General features: G+C 33.0%; 1 protein-coding gene and 1 pseudogene across 1 annotated transcript in view; both read left to right on the top strand.

Moving 5' to 3' along the window:
- Positions 1 to 20987, top strand: part of LOC136414167 (sorting nexin-25-like) — an 89841-nt gene that overhangs the window by 11542 nt on the left and 57312 nt on the right. The gene's annotated exons all lie outside the window — the stretch shown is intronic.
- On the top strand, positions 7775 to 9102 carry LOC136414173 (piggyBac transposable element-derived protein 4-like; annotated as a pseudogene).

Below are 20987 nucleotides of genomic sequence, written 5' to 3'. Positions count from 1 at the left end.
TTAGGCTCTAAGTTTTCTGATTTCCAAATAAAGTTATGGGTCTTACATAATTTGGTAGGTGGCGGCTCATTATCGTCGCACTCGCTATCAGATGAGTCAAAAGTTACATCAAAATCCCGAAATGTACTTGAATATTTAGTATTACCTATACATAAGTAATACATACTAAGTAATAAATAGTTGTTCATTGCCACAGTCATTCTCAGAGCAAACCTTTTCGCTTTCCTTCGAAATTGGAATGTCTTCGTCTTTACTGTCGCTGTTAGCCAACAAATCGTACAACTCTTTGTTGGTATAGGGACGAAAAACTCGAGTCATTTTATTAGAAAAATATGAAAATAATATAACTGGTTTAAAAAAATTTATTAGTGTAACACGTTACAAGATAAAATTTTGCCGCCAGTGAAAACAATTGATCTGACATTATGAGACTATTATCAGTGCTATCTATCGGAAGATAGGTTAACAAAGCGTTATGTTGACATATAAATACTGCTAGAACTCTTTACTACCTGTTAATATTTTTTCTAAATCAAACGTAAATATACGTCTGGAACTACAAAAGCAGCAGTGTATATTTACGTCTAGAGCAATTAAAGGGTTAAATGAACCTTTATAAATTGTAATCGATAATGCCTCCATCACAGCATTCAAATAGAGAAGCAACTTACATCATTGTGGATTAAAGCTGAAATACTCGAATGGTTAGAAAGGTCGAATTTATATTTATATATGTATAATATATGTCGGGGTAACTTTAGAAGTATTTTCCATTGCTTTGTATTTGGTATATCGTTTTTATTAACAGAGAAAAGAAAGATAGAAGAGACAGACAAACCAGTTCACTATTCTACGACCGCTCTTCTTTCCATCAATCTATTAACTGCCAGTTCTTTATCCCTGTTGTCTTAACTTTCCCAGTTCGGGTGAGTCCTTCAGAACCGTGGGAAAAGTACCTGCTAGTCCCTATTACAAAGGAACCAATAGTTTAGTATCACCCAAATAATTAGCACACATGGCCACTAAAGAGCGTCGTGGTATTAATGACCTCGCTCGACAATGCTTTTTCTTAAGAAGGCTGTTAGCCTGCCCTTCACCTTATTGTCTCTTCTAATATTACATTTACAGAACTTAAAAACTAATAAATCTCCGACATATTTATAAAATCTAACATGCTAGATTGACGCATCTTTAACATTTTTTCTTTCAAATAGCATGATTGAAAATAATCTTCTAAAGTTTTAAGATGCTGGAATGCGACGTAGTCTTCATTAGCAAAATTTTTTAAATCTTCAACTACTTTTAAAGCCTCACTGTAAGAAGTAATTTTATGTCTGTTTTCAAAAATTATTTCATCATCGGATGCGCTCTCTTCTTCCTCTACAATTCCTCCACCCAAGTTCTCAATGGCATCGTTAATGTCAAAGTGTATTTCCTCCATCGCTGTATTGTCATCGAGTTGAACAAAATTATCAAAATTTTATTCTGATATTAACTTCTTCCTGTTTTGCTTTGCGAGCGTCCCGAGATCGTTTAGCAGATTCATTATTCTTTGCTCTTTTTGCAAGATATTCTGGATCCCGGGTCCTATTATTATGGTGTTGAGCTCGACGCATATTCTCATTCGTATCGTTATTGGAGATCGACTTCACCTGCTCGATCCACTTGAGCCGAAATTCCTTGTACCATAGGTGGTTTCATTAAAACTTTGGTACCTGGATTGGTTAAAAAGGAGGCAGAAGTCCACGCCTCACCAAGGATTCTGCCAGCCTCCTCAACCTTTCCACTTCTTCCGTTTCTTCCTTAATTTTGTTGGTTATTCTCGGAATTTCCTGCTCCAGAAATGTTATTCTGATATTAACTTCTTCCTGTTTTGCTTTGCGAGCATCCCGAGATCGTTTAGCAGATTCATTATTCTTTGCTCTTTTTGCAAGATATTCTGGATCCCGGGTCCTATTATTATGGTGTTGAGCTCGACGCATATTCTCATTCGTATCGTTATTGGAGATCGACTTCACCTGCTCGATCCACTTGAGCCGAAATTCCTTGTACCATAGGTGGTTTCATTAAAACTTTGGTACCTGGATTGGTTAAAAAGGAGGCAGAAGTCCACGCCTCACCAAGGATTCTGCCAGCCTCCTCAACCTTTCCACTTCTTCCGTTTCTTCCTTAATTTTGTTGGTTATTCTCGGAATTTCCTGCTCCAGAAATTTTATTCTGATATTAACTTCTTCCTGTTTTGCTTTGCGAGTGTCCCGAGATCGTTTAGCAGATTCATTATTCTTTGCTCTTTTTGCAAGATATTCTGGATCCCGGGTCCTATTATTATGGTGTTGAGCTCGACGCATATTCTCATTCGTATCGTTATTGGAGATCGACTTCACCTGCTCGATCCACTTAAGCCGAAATTCCTCGTACCTTCGTTGCAAATTTTTCAAGTGCTTTTTGGCCAGCTCATCGTCATCTAATCCATCGTAGAACAACATAGTTGGATCCACTGGTAATGTTGATCCCTTATGAGCGATGGTCTTAAATGGTCTCGTTGATATATTTGAGGATGGTGTAGGAGATAATGAAGAATGCAGATTTGGCTGGAGTGCTGGAGATATACTGCTTTCACTGGTCGCAGAAGCTGAGCTTGGATACAACTCCAGATCCGATTCAGGAGTTCTATTTCTTATTGAAAGGTCAATTGGCTCTTCCAGAGTGGAGAGTCGGGAAAATGGACGGAACGGCACAAATGACATCTTCTGAAGTGCTGAAAATGAAAAATTTCTCATAAATATTGCCATGTTTTTGAAGGAATTCACTTGGTCCGACAGTTTAGATTTAGATAGATTTAAATTCATTCAGGATCGATCTAGTATGATTACGGCGACTTATTCATGCGCTAGAAATAACTTCAACGTCTGTTAAATATATAGTGGCAATATACAGTTACAATTGCATGTTTTTAACTGACTGAATAAACACCACATTATTCATGCCGATGTTAGTGAAGAAATTGCTTTGCTGCTCTTTTTAAATGGACTGATGGAAAGTTCCTAAATCCAGTTTTTCTCAGGATATTTCTTGGACCTTCCTCAGGGAGCTACTCAGCTATATTTCAAGAACCGTTAGTTAGAAGAGATTAAAAGAAAATCGAATACGGAGAATTGATATAAAACATTTTCGAAATTTTCAATTATGTACCTGTTACAGGAATTAACTGAAAATAAAAATATGAAAACATTGCTTCTACTTCCTATAAACTTTACATGATACCACATTTCAACTTGAGCAGCTCTACATGAACTTAATAGGCAGGCATTATTTAATTAACTACACCTTTATCATCGGTTTATTAACTTTTTGTTTACCCCTTTATAACTAACTTGCCAGACTAAAAAAACGAATCTTGTATAGAACGTGAAACATTCTCTATGCTCTTGTTATAAAAAAACTAATTATAAAAATTATGTAATTATTTTTCCTAGGTGTAAATATCAATAGAAACAAAAAAGGATTTGAAAAAAACTGGGCTTAACAATTAACAAAAGTAAAACTTTTTCAGTAATATACAAAATCAAGAAAATTCGATTGTTCAATTTTAACTTTTGTTTTGCATTTTCTCTTTATGCTACTTTCCTAATTTTGCATGAAAAATTAGATAAAAAACATAAAGTCAAACATTTTAAATTAAATATTAAGCTAATAAGTAAGTAACAAAAGCTTTATGACTTACTTATTCCACATAAGTAGAAAATAAAATTGAGCATAAATATCCACAAAGAAAAGTAGATTGTTCAACTATAGATAGAGTGGCAATTTATTGAAGGTTATTTGAGTTGTTTCGAGCACCTATAGAAAGTGATTTTACACGTCCTCTTATTTCATATGTTGACTTTGAGCCATATTTCAAAACCAAATCTAATTTTTGGCTTCACTTCTTCAATTATCTGCTTTATTTTGTGGTTATTTTGTGCACTTCTTTACCTGTATTATGGTATAGTAGATTTGCTTTCAAAAGTTTCTTTTGTAATTTTATTAGTTATTTCATATTCATTGTACCTATTTCTGAATTAGAAACCGGAAAATGGCCCGTCCTGTCTTGAAAATAGGTTAGTTCAGGTTAGTGCGGGGTTTGCATAGTGTTTAAACTTATTTAAATGTAAAGTCGCTTATTTTCTTATTATAAGTAATATTTCCTTTTGTTTTTAATTTTGTTAACTATATCTTTGTCATAATGTCATATATCATTTGAAACACTCTACAATAGAGACATTTTTAAGACAGTTTCAGTTAGCGTCGCATTGGAGATAATTTTGTTTAAAATGGAAGAATAACTTGGAACCAAAGTATTTTAATATATTAATTTGTCTACATAATAGTTTGCAATATTAATTTTTAATTAATTTTTGTTTTGCTTTGTCAATATGCATATTAAGAATATTTTATAAAATATTTTCCAAAGTGGAAAGTATTTAATACTAAAAAAAATGAACTTTTTTTTTTTTTCATTTTATCAACTCAATTGTTTCATATAAAAATCTCAGAAAGTCAACATTTCAAAAACGATGAGTCTTTGTATAAGGATAAATATGATTATATAGAATCAAAATAATCTCATCTATCTTCCATTAAAAACTTTCTATCGCTCTACCTAACATGCTATGTATATATTTACATAAAATAGAATATATTATACTCAACTTACATTTAATTACAAAGAGTTAGACGTTCACACACCCGTACGATTGATAACCAGTTGTATCTTAAAGGCAAAAAGTTAAGAACTCGAAAAACGATGTTTTTCAACTGAGACAGCAACTACCTGTTAGGGGATGCTCAAATTCTTCCCCCACTTACGGAAAGTAGGAGGTACTCTTATGGTGAAAGTTTCATCCAATAGCAAAAGACCTTTGGGTGGAGGCACCGAACGGGGTTGTAAGCTATTTTGACGCAAGATACGGATTTGGGTCGACCATCATAAAATGGTCAGTAATTACGATTCACAAACATTGCAATCTGTGTATGTGTAAAATATTATGATGAACGTACCTTTAATTAAAGAGAGTAGGATAACCCTGCACCATCATAATCTATAACGAATTGAACTTTCATTTTATATAGTTCGAAATTAGAGAACTTACTCTTTTTAACTAGATCTGCAACCCTTTATTAGGGGTTGATGAAATGTTTCCACCAGTTAAGGAAGATAGGAGGTACTTTTATGGCGAAAGTCTAATCCAATTGCAAATGGAGTCTGAGATGAATTGAGTAGTGTTGCAAACTATTTTGAAGAAAGAGATGGACCTTGAGATGAAATAACAAATCGTTTAAACCCTTTATCATTCCTAAACATTGGGTCTTGAAACATCCGCCATATTATAGGGGTACCTGTATACTGTGAAAATCGCAAATCAATGTGAATTTGACAAAAATACGTAAAAAACCTCATTCTTGGTTAATTCACTTGCTATTGTAATAAAAAAAACCCTTAAAGTATTTACATCCACAATGAATGCCTTACCAAGCAGTCACGCCTCCCCAATTTTCATTTCTTTGTTTTAACAAACAATGACTTAGTAACTGTAACAGGTGGAAAAGTGAAAAGCCAAGATAATGTCTGACTTCTTAAGTTATACCAAATATCCAAAATATCAATATTATTGTGAATTTGGGGAAGTCAAGGTAAATAAAACCTAAAATACAAAAAGAGTTACAGGGTGTAACCGCTTTCCGTCGTCACCCAGTTTATGTATATGTTATTACTTGCTTTTATGTTACAGGGTAAAAAAATGCCTAAAACCATCTTAAGTATATCGCTTGGATGGCAATCCATAACTTTCTTTTGTCAGTTTGTGGTCAATAGTAAAACGTTGAGGAAAAGTAGTATCGGACGTTAAAAACCTTACAGCTGTTAACTTTGGCACCTACGTTGCCTTGTTGCTTTTTCTTAATTTTTTTTTTTTTCTATATGCACTTTGTTCTGCTATTAGATAGAAAGGAAGGAGTTTTTTTTTTCAAAAATGTATCAACTTCTATATTGTATCTAAATAATGAGGAAATTAATAATTATGATATATGTAGGTCAAGATAGGTGACATAAAAAATATTTGTAGGTAAATACGTACGCCTATTACTGTGAATCAAAGTTGTCGTTGAATGGTAAAAGGTCAAATAAAACCAATTCAATCAAATTTTCTTAGCGTCTTTTGTCAGCAGTGATTTTTTACTTTTCCTGCTACTTTTACTATATACAGTTTCTTCAATTTCAGGTATATCCTACGATTCCATTTTAGCATGAAGTTTTAAGCGCTCAAAAATAATAGCAACTGCCTTACTTACAAGTACATGTTTTGTTGCTTGCAATTCGTAAGTTTTTGTGTGATTTGTTGTGATGACTAATTTTTCCATTATTTAGACATAGTATATAGTATTGACCGACAGTGTTCAGTTGCTAAGTAAGTTTATTTTCACCGATTTCAGTGAAGAGGAGAAAAAAGGTACCTCAAAAGTATGTTGTTAATAAATACGATTAAATTAAATTTTTAAAAAATAGTTCATTTTTAAAGTTATGTAATATGTGAAATCATAAAAAAAATATAAAATTATATATTAAGAACATATTAACATTTATTTATATATGTACAGTATTTTCTAGCGACAATATGCACCTTCTTTTACTTTTTTATTTGAAGACTTAGAAAAATGTTTCAAACATAGTAATTGTGTAGAATTTTCTAAGAATTTAGTGGTATCAAACGAAGAGAATTGAATTTCACCTTTTCGAGGCAAGACCAAAACTTACATTATCTTAAATGGGATATTCTCTATGTATATTATTATTTATGTAGTCCATCCTCTTTATGCTGGTTAATCAACCAAAAGATTCGAAAAAGATCAACAAAATCATAAATTACTCTTTGAATAGCTTGTAGAAAAATTGAATATTGGCGATAAATATTGGAGGTGCAAATTGTGCAGTTGTCAGCTTTTGTTCAATGTTTCAACACCGACGAAGATTTCTATAGGAAATGAACTTCTTTAAGAAGAGATTTAATAAGAATATTAATTAGGGTTGTCAGACAATAAGGGGATTAATATTCCGTTGGCAATCCTTTTGGTTAAAATCTCGTCAATGGATGGGGTGCTTAAAGTCCGTTTAAATCAATCAATTATTTATTTGCTTACATTCTGACGATTGATTTAATATTGAAAAAAAAAATTAAAAAATGGATGGCTTATTTAAAAAAACATTAAATAACCTCAAATTCTCTAAAACCTACTATGTTTTTTAATTTAAAGAAAAAATTTATAAATGGGAATACGAATCCTAAACGTTCTACATTTAATAAATTTCTAAAATGACCGGTAAATTACTATTGATAAAGAAGAAATTAATATCACTGTTAACCCTCCAATAGGAGCGTGGACTACCATTGTAGTCCAAACATTTTCTTATTGCAGGAATTTGAAAATTAATTTATATTCGGGATAAATGCTTCTATTTAGTATGAAATTAGATGGGAGCAGGTGCGTTTGCAAGATTGAGAGACTGCAAAAGACGTTTGGACTACATTTGTAATTCACGCGCCTTATCACATAACATTTTTGCAGTGTGTTCAGTTTATATTTTAACAACAACACATATTTTCGGTATGTTCTTTGAATTATATACTACATAAATTTGTTTTCTTATAATCGTATTGTTGATTATGACAGATTTTGAAATGTCTGAATTTAAAAAAGCACGTTTGGAAACCAATAGAGATTCTGCTGTTTAGATGAGATGGTACGAAGAGGCTTCAAGTGGAGAAGAAAGTCCTCCGATGACAACGAAGATGAATCAGAAGACGATTTTCTGGAAAATAGGGACCATGAATCAGGATCTGAGCAAGAAGTTTCTTCAGGTGCAGATGAAAATTCTTCTGATTCAGATAACTCTGGTGAGGAAAAATATAAGAAGACTAATTTCTATATTGGAAAGGATAAAAACCACTACGTGAAAAAAAGAGAGGACTAACCTGCTAGTACGAATTCGCGCCCACAACATCATAAAACTTTTTTCTGAACCAAAAAATAATGCTCTCAATGCAGTGTCGGAAATTAACTGTATAAAATTGTTTCTAACTGACAATATTATTCAAATGATAACTATGCCTGCAAATATATACATAGAAAAAAATTAGAAACAACTTTCAAAGAGACAGAGATGCAAGGTTAACAGATCAGAATTAGTGCCCTAATTGGAATTTTGTTTTTGATTAGGGCATTGAGAAGCTCTAGAAAAAATGCTCGTAAAATATGGAACAACTCGAAAGGAAACAGTATGGAAACGTGTTACCTTGCAATGAGCCTAAAACGGTTTCGTTTTCTTATGAGGTGTATGCGGTTTGATGATATTACAACAAGAAACTATAGAAGAGAAATTGACAAATTTGCTCCTATAAGGGAAGTGTTCGAAACTTTTGGGGTTAATTTTCAAAATAACTTTATATCAAGTGAATTCCTTACAACTGATGAACAGTTTCAGTTACAATTGATGAACAGACAGAACAGCTTTTAGAGGTCGCTGTAGTTTTAAGCAATATATACCAAGCAAACCGGCAAAATATGGGATCAAGATGTTTGTGTTGGTAGATGCGAAAACCCAGTATACTTTTAACCTCGAGCCTTATGTGGGATGTCAACCGGAGGGCCCATATAAACAAAATAACTCCATAGAAAATATTGTTCTTCGATTGGTGTACCCTGTAGAAAGAACAAATCGTAATATAACTGCCGATAATTGGTTTAGCAGTGTATCACTGGTAAAAAAGTTGTTGACTGAAAAGAGACTAACCTACGTTGGAACTATGCGAAAAAACAAACGCGAAATACCCGTTGAATTTTTGCCAAAAAAAGGACGAGAAAACTTCACTATTTGGATTTCAAGAAGATCTTACTATGGTATCATACTGTCCCAAAAAAAATAAATCTGTAATTCTGATTTCCACAATGCATCATAACAATTCAATCGACCCAGAAAGCTATAACAAGAAGTTACCAGAAATAATAACCTGCTACAACAGAACGAAAATAGGTGTCGATTTAATAGATCAGATGTGTGGGACATAGTATAATGTGGCAAGAACAACGAATAGATGGCCAATGGTCATATTTTATGACTTACTAAATATATCTAATATAAACGTTTCATATGCGTATAAAGCCAATCACCCTCAAGATAAAGTTTGACGGTCAGATTTTATTAAAAATTTTGCATGGGAGCTAATAAAACCCCAAATTGAATATAGATCAACTATAAATACACTACCAAGGGAAACTAGACGGCGAGCAAGAATTCTAGTTGGACTAGATGAAACCTCATCTTCTCCTCCACTACCAGATTTGACGGGAAATCGCGTGCGTCGTTGCTATTTATGTCCAAGAAATGTCAATAAAATGACCAGAAGGTTTTGTCAAAAAGGTATCAAGTTTGCCTGCAAAATACACATGAGAGATATGTGTACTGCATGTTTGTCAGACTAATTATTTACATGTTTGCTATTATCGGTTTCCTTTAGTTTATGTTATTTTGTTGTATTTACCTCAATTCATCTAACTTTGTTCATTGATTAACACAGAAATTGAAACTGTTCACTTTATTTTGTTATATTATGCTGTGTTATCCTCATTTATGAGATATCCCTCTCAATAAAGATTTAAGAAACATATTTGAAGTTTCTTTTTCCTTTGTAAAGAACTCACTTAATAAATACCTGAAAAAGTGGTTTATGCAATGGCAATAACGTAAGTAACATGGAAATGAATCATTCTTTTACCAAATTTCAAAATGTTTTATAAAAAAAATAAAAACAGATGGACTACCTTTGTAGTTCACGCGACTAACTACCACAGTAAAATTCACGCGCCTACCAGAGGGTTAAACTTCAGTCACTAACAGTAGCATCCATTTTAGAGTGAACACACTGATTGATTAATAAAATTTTAACGCATTTAAATGTTATTTTAAAAACGTTAATGTCGAACGCAGATGATTAAACATGGGACAAACATCCGCACATAAAATTGGAAAAGAATCCTTTGTGAATGTTTATCCCATCGACTTTTCCGCGCACTAAAATTGAGGTGTACGTAGGTTTACTTCATTTGATTTTACCAAAAAAATAGTATTGATCTAAAGGAATCAGTTAAAATTCTGAATAAAAATTTAAAATGGATCAATTTTCCACATAATTATTTGGAGCGAGAGAGAAAACCAACGGGGTAAACGTACTAAGTATCTGCAGCGGGATTAATAATTAACTGTCGCGTTTGTTGAAACGCATTTGAAACGATGAGATTTATTATTAGATAAAAACAAATGTTGTAGCTATTGCCAATAGGCAATAGGCAATAGCTACAACATTTGTTTGCTCAGAGAATTTGATTATAATCCTCATTCATGCAAAACTGCGAATATTTACCCCCGACGACCTTATAGAGTAGTTGTTTCTACACAACAAATTTTTAGCTACACAAGGTATTTCATTATAGTTGCTCAAAAATCAGGAGATTAATTTTTTTGTTAATATTATTAAACGCCCCTTCCGGTTGAGTTTATGATATAGCAATCTAGTCAAATTACACTAATAAGCTATTTGTTTTTAACTTTTAAATTAGGCGGTTCCATTTGAAATAAGGAAGTTTATTTCACGTGCGGGGTACGGATCATGCGAGGAAGGACGATATGGCCATTTTTAAGTTCCGCTCCTAAAATGAAGGGGAGTCTCTGTTTGAACTTTTTTTCTAATGTTAAAAGTAAATAAATTAGATATAGATAAATTGTCAGTGAGACAGTGTCTTCATACATTCTTTTGACAAAAATTATAAAATATAATAGGAAAGAAGTACAATGGATATTTTTGTCGGTTTTGAAATATTTTCGAAAACTCCACAATTTATATAAAGATCCCTTACCTTGAATATTTACACTCCATATAAATCTTACAGTTGTTTAAAGGGTGATTTATGGTTTAAAGTATTCTATGGTAGTATTCTATGGTAAGTTGGTTTATGAAGGTTCTAAAATTAAAAATCTAATTAATTTTTGTACTTTTCCAAATATTAGTAACACTTCAAAATTCTACATGTTCTAATTGAATTTATTGATTTTCAAAAGTGAAAGTTAGTGTATAGGATAGGAAGTTTGTAGCTTATTCAGCTAAGAAGATTATTAATAAAACACTCTAAATTTAGATTAATCAGTAGATCAATTTCAGTTAAAAAAAAACGGTTAATTCTGTTTAAACAGATCATCTAGAATTATGTAAATTTCCAAATCAGGTCAAATCAGGTTTGTCAAAAATCCGATAAACGTTTGGGAAATATTCACTGGTTCTAAAGCATTTTTCACCAAAAACGATGGCTCTGAGTGACATGACTAAGGTACATTTTTTCTAAGCAGAAACAATACACTATTATCTTTTTCATTTAAAAGTGGATTTTTGGTACGGACAAAAAAGTACAAATGAATTAAAAAAGTATATATCATGAACCGAATGAGCCGCCCTATATGATCAACGTAAAAATCGTTGGCAGATATGAATCCTTTTCCTGAAAGCCTCCAGGTATTTAATTTTATGAGTTTTAATGGTTTGGTATAAGAATTATAATTAAAAATTGATTTTTAAGTTTTTTACTTTACAATCCTGTAGCTTTGTAATTACTAACTTTTGCGCTCTTGTGGTAGAGCATTGTAAAGCTTATTACTCTATAAGTCGAAACTCTATTCATATAAAAATAAACTTATGAAGTTAAAGCTCATCTAACACAACAAAAAGAGCATAAAAACCAAGAAACACGTGCTAAAGGATTATATGAAAATCTCCCATGCTTTCTTCTACATAATGCTGGGCAAATTCGATGTTAATACTGCAATCTTAGAATACATTGTACCGTTAGCATGAAAAATGTATCTACCTGTGGTACTAATTTATTGCCTAAGAGACTGTGGTGCCCGTAATTTAGGTCAGGTGCTAATTGTGAGTACCTGTTTTACTTTCTTAATAATTAGTTTATTTATAAGTGTATTATAATCTGGTTGTTGTCATAGGTAGGTCTGGCAAACTACCAATTATTTTTTTTTTTTAGAGTATTTGTGAATAGTTACTTTTTGTCAAATTAGTTTATTTAAGTAGTTGTCAAGATTAAATAAAACAGTTCTTTACTACATTCGCGATCATCAACATCTTTTAATCACACAAGGACATATATATAACAGTATGTCCACAGATAGAGGGCCCAAGAGGACAAATGGACAAAAAATGTCGTTTTTCGACAAAAAGTCATTCTTGATAAAAGTCTCTGCTTCTCGAAAAAATACGATTTAGGAAGATAACTTTGAGTTTTTTTATACAGGGTGTCCAAAAAGTACGAACACATGAAATACTATCAAGAATAAACTAGCTTTATTTCTCATTTTGGAGCAAAATGGTAATTAAAAAACAGATTTCAAATCCTATCCAAAGTTTAGATACAAAATTCCACTATTCTAAAATAGTTTATAAGTAATTCAAAATAAAAGTTAGTAGATGTTACTTATTCAAACACACCTCCCCCGTATTCGACGCATTTCTCAAACTGCTGTCTAATGTGATTATAACTTCTTCTTATCTCCTCGAGTGAAATCATTTGAACTGACTCTAAAATTCTCTGTTTTAAAATGTCGATATTATTATCAATGGGTTGCTGAAACGTTAATTGCTTCAAACGGCCCCAAAGATATGTGTCAGAAATAGTGAGGTCAGGACTTCTTGCAGGCCACAAAACTGGGCCGTACCGGCCAATCCACCGATCTCCAAATTTATTGTTAAGCCACTCTGTAACTTCGTGTGCACAATGTGCCGGGCACCCGTCTTGTTGAAAGTACATTTGTCCTCGGTACTGTAATGGCAACTCATTTAACTTGTCCAAAAGAAAAGTTTTCAACATTTCCAAGTATGAATTCCTATTGTACGTACCTTAAAAAAAAAATGGTCCCATTATTCCATAATATGAAATGCCACACCAGAAGTTAATTTTTTTGAAATATTGGCGACGTGAAGGAATTCTGAATTCTGGATTTTCTCTGCTCCAGTATCTTACATGTTGTGAAGCCACCGTACCATTTGTCGAAAAAGTTGATTCGTCGGAAAATAAAATAAGTTTGTGAAACTGGTTATTTTCATTTAAAATTTTGTCCCCCACCCACAAACAAAAATCTAATCGCTTTGCATTGTCTCCATCTTCTAATCCTTGATTGAAATGTGGTTTGAATGGAAAAAAATTATTTGCTTTTAAAATTTTTTGAATTTGACTTTTTTGGGCGATCTACAAAATTTGAGCTCGTTTTCGTAACGATACAAGAGGGTTTTCCATAACAGACTGCAAGACAACAACTGTAGTTGCATCATCATCGTTAAAAAGTTTCTTCTTCTTTTTTAAATTATTCACCGACCCAGTATCCTTAAATCTCTTGACTGACTGACGAATTCCATGTAATGAAACAGAAACTCCCGGAAACTTTTCAACAAATCTTTCTTGTACATATCTGTAAGAGTTATCGCCAGTTCCATAACACTGCACCAAAAATATTTTTTGCTCAAAAGTTAACATTTCGAAATTATTTTTCAAAACGAGATTATTAATTAATATTGTGACATTTGTTGTCATGCTTGTTGCAAATACGTGAAATGAGGTGAAAAAGGTAAAATTAGAAATTGTTTGAATTTTAAAAGAAAAATAAAACATGGAATACTCAGTTAAAATTTTGTCTGTAAACTTTGGATGGGATTTGAAATCTGTTTTTTATTTACCATTTTGCTCCAAAATGAGAAATAAAGGTAGTTTACTCTTGATAATATTTCATGTGTTCGTAGTTTTTGGGCACCCTGTATAAAAAAGTTCAAAAGTATCTTCGTAAATCGTATTTTTTTGAGAAGCAGATACTTTTATCAAGAACGACTTTTTGTCGAAAAACGACATTTTTTGTCCATTTGTCCTCTTGGGCCCTCTATCTGTGGACATGCTGTATATATATATATATATATATATATATATATCTTTTATTAGCAGTCACGTGTACAGTGACCAGCACATTTTCGTTACCATTTATATTAGACTGGCCAAAACGACTTAATACTACGTCCGATATTCCGCAAGGACCACACAAAACCCTTCCTACTATCACAGTGGCAGATGTTTTCGTCAATCTATTAGGTTGTTCGGAAAGTAATTTCGTTTTTTCCCGACAGAGGATTTAATGGTATTTTTTTGCACTTAACCTCACACTTAAGCCATATAATTTTTATATGCTTTGAGAGCTCATATAACAAGGCTTGTGTGTGAAACATTTCAATTAATTCTACGCAGTAGTTTTTGGTTGGTGCCCTTTTAAATATGGAGAGCGATAAGCAGCATTTTCGACATATCCTACTGTTTTACTACAGAAAGGGTAAAAATGCTGTTCAAGCCAGAAAGAAATTGACCGATGTGTATGGAGAAGGTGTGTTGACAGTACGCCAGTGTCAGAACTGGTTCTCTAAATTTCGATCTGGCAATTTTGATGTCGAAGATGCACCACGTTCGGGAAGGCCGGTTGAAGCTGATAAAGACGCCATAAAGGCATTAGTTGATGCGAACCGTCGAATAACAACACGTGAGATCGGATTGAAGTTAAATTTATCGAATTCAACAGTTTATGACCACTTGAAAGGCCTGGGATTATCCTCGAAGCTCGATATATGGGTTCCCCATGTTCTCACAGAGAGAAATCTGTGTCGCCGCATTGACGTCTGCGATTCGCTTCTCAAACGTGACAAAAATGATCCGTTTTTGAAGCGCATCATTACTGGGGACGAAAAATGGGTTGTATACAACAACGTCAAACGCAAGAGGTCATGGAGCAAAAAAGATGAATCGACTCAAACCATTTCCAAAGCCGATATTCACCAAAAAAAGGTGATGCTGTCTGTTTGGTGGGATTTTAAAGGAATCGTTTTTTTTGAGCTTTTACCGGATAACACAACGATTAATTCGGAAGTCTACTGCCAGCAGCTGGACAAACTGAAGGATGCACTTCAACAGAAAAGACCCGAACTAATCAACAGAAAAGGTGTAGTGTTTCACCAAGACAACGCGAGACCTCACACAAGTTTGGTCACTCGCCAAAAGCTTTTACAGCTTGAATGGGACACAATGCCACACCCACCATATTCTCCAGACCTGGCACCATCGGATTATTATTTGTTCCGGTCACTCCAAAATTTTTTAGACGGTAAAACTTTCATCTCAAATGATGAGGTCAAAAACCACCTCGATCAGTTTTTTGCCAGCAAAGACAAAAAATTTTATGAGCGTGGAATTATGCTACTACCAGAAAGATGGCAAAAGGTGTTGGACCAGAACGGCCAATATATAATTTAATAAAGCATTTGTTTATTATACGAAAACTGTCATTCATTTTCACATAAAAAAACGAAATTACTTTCCGAACAACCTGATATATAGGTCAAAAGCTGTATTTACAATAGGGATTAGATTTTGCTAAAATAGGTACTTGTACAGTTATAGCTGTGTCACAGACATTCATCAAAACTAAATACAAAGGGCTAGTTTTGTGGCATTTTACGTCAAAAACCCTTCATAATGCGTATATTTGTAAAGGCTGAAGATGAGACGTGACAAGTAGGTAAAGAGTTTGAAATGGAATGAAGATTTGAAAATGGTCAAGAATAGAGACCTCCGGTGGTCAGCAGCTTTTCTATGAATTGTATTATGTGCCTTTGATAACTCTATCCATCATTGAACAATTATATGATGTAATGCTCAATTAAATCCTGGTTATTCAATTAATTTGTTAGTATTTAGAAATTGCTTGTTTGAACCACACAGTCTAACGAACTATTTTGTACCGTTACAGTTATAAGTACCAGTTTTTATATTATAAACCTTTTTTTTTAAGCCGGCGAGGAGATAAAAAGAGAATTTATCTAAAGACAGTTTTTTTGAGATGGCAAATTTGCGAAATATTAGAACTCGTAAAAATCCTTTTTCTTACAAAAGACTACAATTCGCAATGCAACCCTTAGTTTCAAAGGGTATCGCTGCAATAAACTCTCTTTGAAACATATTTTTTGCAGTTATTTTGGCCGTAAAGGAGGTAACGGTACTATCACTGAAAATTTGGAAGTGAGCCTTGAAAGTGATAGCCCGTAAAGTCATTTATCTGGAATGATTTTTTAAGATTATATAGGGTCTTTGTAAATTACGGTGCCAAACTGAAATGTCTGATAAATCATCGAAAAATAAGTTCAGATTGATTAGTAAATTAGTGTCCACAAATCCGCAATTTTTGAGCATCAGGGTGTTAAAATTTTATAAAAAAATCGGAAGTATAAAAAATTCTCCAAAATCACTTATTAAGTTTTTATGAAAATGTAGAAGTGTTATCTGCTATCATTGACGGTTCGTTTCCTGTGCTAATTTTATTTTTAGTCTCATCAGTGAGATTTCATTTTAGTTTCGACATTACCAACTTTGATATTTTAAAGAAAAAAATTGTCTGACACACATTATTCTCAGAACAAAATTTCCTTTGTTATCAAAAATTATATTACAAACTCAGGCAACGTAAGCCAAATTTATTAGTTTGCAAAATATGTGTATTACCCTTACAGAGGGTTCTTCGACATTCAAATGATTAAGTAACAAGTAGTGGTTTTTGTGGTTTTTAAACTAAATGGGAAGTTGGTATGTAAATTGTCTGCTTGTAAATCGTTAAAAACAAGATAGTATAATTGATGTTTGTGAAATATCTAATGACTGATTTTATATCAAATTCTAGTTATTAAAATCGTTTTTTCTCAAATTACACTGGAAGCCGTAAAATGCTTCAGTTGGGGAATTTCCCCCAAAATTGTGATAAAAATCCTCAGTTGAAAGTCAATTTGAATTCGCTAATAAAATGTAATATGAAACCGAAAACATCCTACTCTACATCCAGATGTTCTCTTCGAAACGTCCTGATTTGCGGAAGCGCAAGGGTGAATTGCCCTTAATTTCTTCCTATTTGTTGGATATGATGGAAAAATGGGGTCAGATCATTGTTTCGCTTGTCAGGTGCATGAGTCACAATAAGTAATACCGTTCGAGGGTGGGAAAGGGTTGATACAAATTCGTTCATTTTACGACTGGAAGCACATATTTGAGGGGCGGTCAGTACCGTTCCCGTTTAAATGATGGTAGATTGTGGAATTTGATAGATCAAAATTCACAAATTGCACTTCATTGTCAATTTATGTGATTTTCTGTAAATCTACGGTAGCTTGAGAAACAAAGCAATTATCAGAAGAAATTTATAGTTAGTTTTAGTCCTTCAAAGACCAAATTTCAGCTAGTTTTCACAGAAACTAAGAAATTCACCAATACCTAGACTCTATTTCAAAGTTTCTATGGGGCTCAGTCTATAGTTAAAATTGGCAGGACATTAAAAATTTACTCCTAAGGGCCAAAGTATTTTAATCTAACTTTGTAGCTTTTTGCTAACTTTGTAGGTCGGATAATTTAAATAAAAACATAGGAACGGGTCTACCACATGTCTGTTTATATTTCGAGTTACATTTAGTGGAACAGCAGTAACTTAGTTTTTAGAGCCAATTTATAAATAGTAAACTTATTGGGCAGTAAATTTCTATGTTGAAATAAAGTTCATATATAGTATATGATATCTATGGCGATTATCATTTTGATTCAACAACTCATTTTCACCAAATACCACACCATCAATGCACATCATAAGTTAATGTTAACAAATTAATAATTTAATCTTCAAAAAGCTATAAGGTAACTACTTTGCTAGTCCATAGCTTTAATACTGCGCCATAATGTCTTTTGGAACTTTCTTGGCTTAAACCGTAGTTAAATATCCAATACTGTTGTTTGTGTTCCTGGTAATTCACACAATTCTTGATGTAAGTCATGATTTTTTGTCCTCTGTTATTATAAAAACCGATAATTATTTAAAAAATGGTATCTACTAAAATAGGTTGCTAAATATCTATTTATCGATTTTTTACATATTTATTCGTATTCTTAATTTGTGTTCAGTTTATTCGTCTAGATGAGTTGTTTTGCCACAGCTTTTTTTCCTATAACTTAATTTTGTTTTTTACTCATACTACAAAATGTACAGATTAAGTAAACTGGTATTAAATTTGGTTTACTTGAGATCAGTTTTGCCAAATCATTTTCGTGTGTATGTTCTATGCTTATGTTACTTTATTTCTAAATTACAATTTTTCAACACATATCAGTGGTTTTTATCAATCGAAACTGGATACTGTTAAAATTTGCTATAGAACCAAAACAATTGCTAGGGGTTCGAAATTGGGAAAATGTACTTTGTTCTTTTTAAAACTCAGAAAAAGATATTTTTAAATTACTGTAATCTACTATTGTATATAACATACTATGTACAATTGAAAAAAAATTATTTAAAATCTCAAAAATATTTCTTCTTATTATTTTTTTATTATTCCAAATATTTATCTGACGTAGGACACATGCGTGATAAAAACATCATTATAGAAATAATCCACATTAAAGAGATTTATTGTGATGGTATACATATAGAATAGTGCTTATACAAACCACAGTAGAAAGTTCCTTGCTGTCTCGATAATAATTCAACACTCTCCAACTCGGTAAATAAAATAATAAAAGGGTTATTCACGCTACACGGCACAGAATCATCATCTGTTATAAATATTTTACTTTTGTTTTATGTTATATTTGATATGTGGTTTAGAACTTTTAATTAAAAAACACCAAATGGTGCAAAGAACAATTATTTAGCGTATTCTGTAAAAACTCGAAGACTTAGCTGTGAACACCCTAATACCATTCGATAGGTAATTAAAAATTACATTTCTTAGTAAGTTAAAAAATGTGGCGCTGTATTTATATTAATCAAGTTATAGCCTCTTAAAGTTCTTATTTAATTAGTTTTAATGTTTGGACACCCTGTACAAGAAGGCAAATTTATTATTTTTGGGATGTATACTGCGTGACATAGAAAAGAGAACACCCCGTAAAAATGGTTTAATTTAAATAATTTTTGGTATGCATGTTTGTTTATATGTATAGCAGAAACGATCGAAATTTCACTCATATTTATCTACGTATTTACGAGTTATTCGGAATTTTAGGTTTTTTTTAAATATAAAAATTGCAATAAAATATCAACAATACAACTGGAAAATAACATTTATTGGAGTGTAGTGTGTTCAGAAACTGCGTAGAGATATGCCTAGAACCAGAATAGAGCGAAATTTTCATCGATTGAGCGAGTTTGATAGGGGTCGAATAGTGGGTCTACGAGAGGCTGGTCTGTCATTTAGGGAAATCGCCACTAGATTGAACCGTAGTGTAAACACTATAGTGAGATGCTGTCAGGGATGGTTCGAAGAAGGGCAAACAGGCAGAAGAACAGGTACTGGACGACCTCGAAGAACTACAGAACGCCAAGATCGCCGACTCCGAATTATGGCCCTAAGAGATAGGTTCGTCTCGTCGAGGACGCTGGCGGATCAGTGGTTCGCTGAGTATGGAAGGCCCATTGGGATACGAACCATTTATCGCCGCATAAGAAGTTTTGGATTGATTTCCTACCGTCCCTATCTCGTGTTACCCCTCACATTAAATCATCGTCAAAATCGACTACAGTGGTGCCAAGAGCGGATACATTGGACTCTGGAATGGGATAATATCGTGTTTAGTGACGAATCCAGATTCTGTTTCGGTATGCATGATGGTCGGGCAAGAATACGAAGGAGACGGGGTGAAAGATGGGATCCTCAGTTTGCAATACAGAGGCATGTCCATCAGACTGTTAGGGTAATGGTTTGGGGTGCCATTGCATATGGTAGCAGGTCACCTTTAGTTTTCGTCAGAGGCAGTATGACAGCCCAGCGATACATCCAAGAAGTCCTGGAACCTCATCTTGTGCCTTATCTGGAAACTCTTGTTGATCCAGTTTTCCAACAAGACAATGCACGACCACATGTGGCTAGAGTGACTATGGACTTCTTCCAACAAAATGCAGTCAATTTGCTACCTTGGTCACCTCGATCTCCAGACCTCTCACCGATCGAACATGTATGGGATATTATAGGTAGAAGGTTGCATAATTTACCCCATCCCCCGCAAACCCTAGCGATGCTGTGTCATGCTGTCCAGTTAGCCTGGAATGAGATCCCCCAAGAGGACATCAATCACCTCATTAGATCCATGCCTAGACGTGTACAAGAATGTAAAAGACACCGCGGAGGACCGACAAATTATTAAATTTTTTTTAGTTTTTAACAATTAAATTTGTTCAACTTTTTAATGAAGTATTTGTTTTGGCGTAAACAACATGCATACCAAAAATTATTTAAATCAAATCATTTTTACGGGGTGTTCTCTTTTCTATGTGACGCAGTGTATAATATGATTTATTGTTACACTTCACTGTAAATCACGCTTACATAACTTAAACACTTCTGAGGTATTTCAAACATGAAAGAAGTTAAATTTTGATAACATTCAAATTATTTAATGCACCTTAAGTTTTAAGTATTATAAACCTTATTCAAACAGACACTTATTTTGATCGGAAAATTCAAAAATGTCATAATACACAGGGGGTATTATCTATTTAAAAAAACATAACTTTAATATTTTCAGGGATTTTGTGCCACTCTGTATAATATGAAAATAATTTTAATAAGTAACCATAATAGAGGTCCCGATAACTCAAAAGTAAAACTTTTTGAAACTTTCGTATTTTGGCCACAGTATTCCATGCCGTTTAGCATGAATAATTCTGTATAATGTACAGGACGTTTTTTAAACAACTTTAAAAGTATATTTTCCTGGGTCAATATACGAAAACAAATTTCTATAAAAATTTTCCCGGAATTATTTCATATCCGAAAAAC

The sequence above is a fragment of the Euwallacea similis genome, chromosome 16, assembly GCF_039881205.1.
Source record: "Euwallacea similis isolate ESF13 chromosome 16, ESF131.1, whole genome shotgun sequence".
Taxonomy (NCBI): domain Eukaryota; kingdom Metazoa; phylum Arthropoda; class Insecta; order Coleoptera; family Curculionidae; genus Euwallacea; species Euwallacea similis.
Note: the sequence above shows the minus strand (reverse complement) of the source record. Positions and strands in the feature narration are given on the sequence as shown.